Here is a 2831-nt window from a genome sequence, read left to right as displayed (position 1 = left end):
TATATATATATATATATATATATACATACAGTAATACAGTCATACATACATACATACATACATACATACATACATACATACATATATACATGCATGCATGCATGCATGTGTGCGTGCGCGTGTATGTGCGTACATATACTTATAGAATGATAGTATATTTACTGAAGCAAGGAATGACTGTTAGAGAGATGCTTACTGGCATACTGGAACTATTCTCTGTTAATATACTGTACCGCAATACAATATAGATACTGGAAGATGTTTCTATCAGATCGACATAAAAGAAGTCTCATAATAAATTATACTTTTCGGATTTTGAAATGTAACAATTATATCTAATAGGTGAATTTATTGTTGAAATTGACTCTGAGAATTACTTCTGGGGAAGGAGCGACAATAACAGGCAACGAAAATCAAAAAGATTTAGCAGAAAGTAGGAGTTTTTTAAAGGTTTTTGTTTACATTAAGAATCAGGTTTAGCATACTGGTTTCAAAGTTTGGCACACGGTCAGCAAGTTCGGGTGAGATAGTAAATCGATTACATCGGCCCCAGAGCTCAGCTGGCACTTATTTTATCGATCTCGAAAGGATGAAAGGCAAAGTCAACCAAGGTGGAATTTGAACTCAGAACATAAAGATGGAATGGACAAAATGCCGCTAAGCATTTTCTCGGCGTGCTAACGATTCTGCCAGCTCACCGCCCCTAATCTGTGTTAGCATATTAGCATGCTGTAAAGATGGTCAAAAGATCTGCTAGTGTCCATGGTTTTAAACTCGTGAGTTTATAAATGTAAATTGATGTTAAAAGAGGATATCGATTGTAACAACTGTCGCATTATAGATATATTGCTTCCGTGCAACCATAACCTATAATATTTCACGACATGAAGGTCCGGAAATCATTAACGTATGTATAGTAAAGTATCAGAGAAAAACAATCGTGATGATAAAATTTTATTATTCAATTAGTTTATTAGCTAAACAGTCAGAATCAATCGAAATTATTTTGCCAATTGTCGGGAAGTAAATCCGCAGCATGCATTCAGATTCTTCATGTGTGTGTCCATTCTTCGTTACATGAATGTATAAAACTGGAAATTTAATAACTTTTGTGTCATTCTTAACTGAGGATGTATCCTTAATCGTTTTGCTATAGAAAAATGCTCGTTAAACCGTAGCAGACACTATCATAAAAGTTGACTAATTTAAAATAAAAAAACAAAAAAACATAAACATAAAACCCCTCTTGATATTAGGTATGATGCGAATATCTCATGTTATTTTATTTGCATGTCAGTGGTTCGAACAAAATTCCACAAATTGGTAATTTACCTTCGTCACTAACTGTCTAAAACAAGACAGGATAGTATCAGAAGACGTACTTCCGTCATCACATTTTGGGCCATCAGTTAGTACGTCTACATTGTCAGTCGATGAGTCTACATGAAAACCTAGGCATCAATCAACAACTTAGATCTATATTATCATATTAACGAACGATCCTCTTAAGAAGAGCTATAAAGTAATGCAGGTTACAGACTGGAATTATTGGTAACGGTTGTCGATATTTCAACCCAGAGTGTCACGAACTAATCGACACAGCCCAGAAATGCAGTACCAGGCACCAGGTTGTCATGTGCAAATCGATACAACGAAAGTATCAATTGTAGAAGCCGTCTTAGCAGTGGTGTCAACAAATCATATCAGTAAAGGACAACAGAGCAGTTATGAAGTATTTTACAAAAGTGTGATGGGTAAAAGAAAAGTCATGGAATCATGAATTCAAATCCAACTTCTACTGACCACCACCATATACAGCAATGACTTAATCAACGACCTTACCTTCATCTAGCATGGCTGTGACAACGCTCACACAAAAACATGAATGACCTCACCAGACTACTTTTTAACTAATCAGATCCCTGGCCTGATCATAACCAATACCTTCCACCAATGATGCAGAACATTTTTACCAGTATGTCTACTTCTTCCTCACATTGTAGAAACACATTATACACATACAAACCTCTTACATTTCTATCTATCTATCTATCTATCTATCTATCTATCTATCTGTCTGTCTGTCTATCTGTCTGTCTGTCTGTCTGTCTGTCTGTCTGTCTGTCTGTCATTTAATTGCAAATGAACTGGAGAGTCAGCGTGTCTATTCACTAGAGCGCCAAAATGAAGACATTTGAAAAATACCACAAATATATTTTGTAGAACTGTACATGAGTTTTCTTTAGGAAAACGTTTCTGTGTATAGTTCTGAGAAATATGTTTTGAAATACGACAGGCTACGCTGAGGAGTTACAGATACTTCCATTTTGCATTTTCCATTTTGCAAGTGTTAATAATGAAATCATGACACGTAGGTAATCGTTTTATTTTGTAAATTTTCTTTTGTCTAACTTATTCTTTAAATTCTGGTGTTTGTTAAGATTTTTTCTTGAGAACACACTCTTTGTGGTGAGGTGATTTGACGTCTATCTTTAGCATATTAGGAATCTACTTTAGTGGTCATTCCTCTAATTAATTGTAATTAAATTTTTAAACCTTCGGATTTTTTTTTAATATGCTAGACCACTGGTTTAAATTGATGTTAATTGACTGATATCAATTTCTACCCTCATTATTTAATTTAATATATACTATATGCATGTATGTACACACTTACACACAGACACACACAGACAGACAGACTGACACACACACACACACACACACACACACACACACACATACACATATATATATATGTATACATACATAAATACATATATATATACACACATATATATACATGTGTGTATATATATATGTATATATAT

Source organism: Octopus bimaculoides, chromosome 17 (genome assembly GCF_001194135.2).
Source record: "Octopus bimaculoides isolate UCB-OBI-ISO-001 chromosome 17, ASM119413v2, whole genome shotgun sequence".
Taxonomy (NCBI): domain Eukaryota; kingdom Metazoa; phylum Mollusca; class Cephalopoda; order Octopoda; family Octopodidae; genus Octopus; species Octopus bimaculoides.
This window is presented reverse-complemented; position numbering follows the sequence as displayed.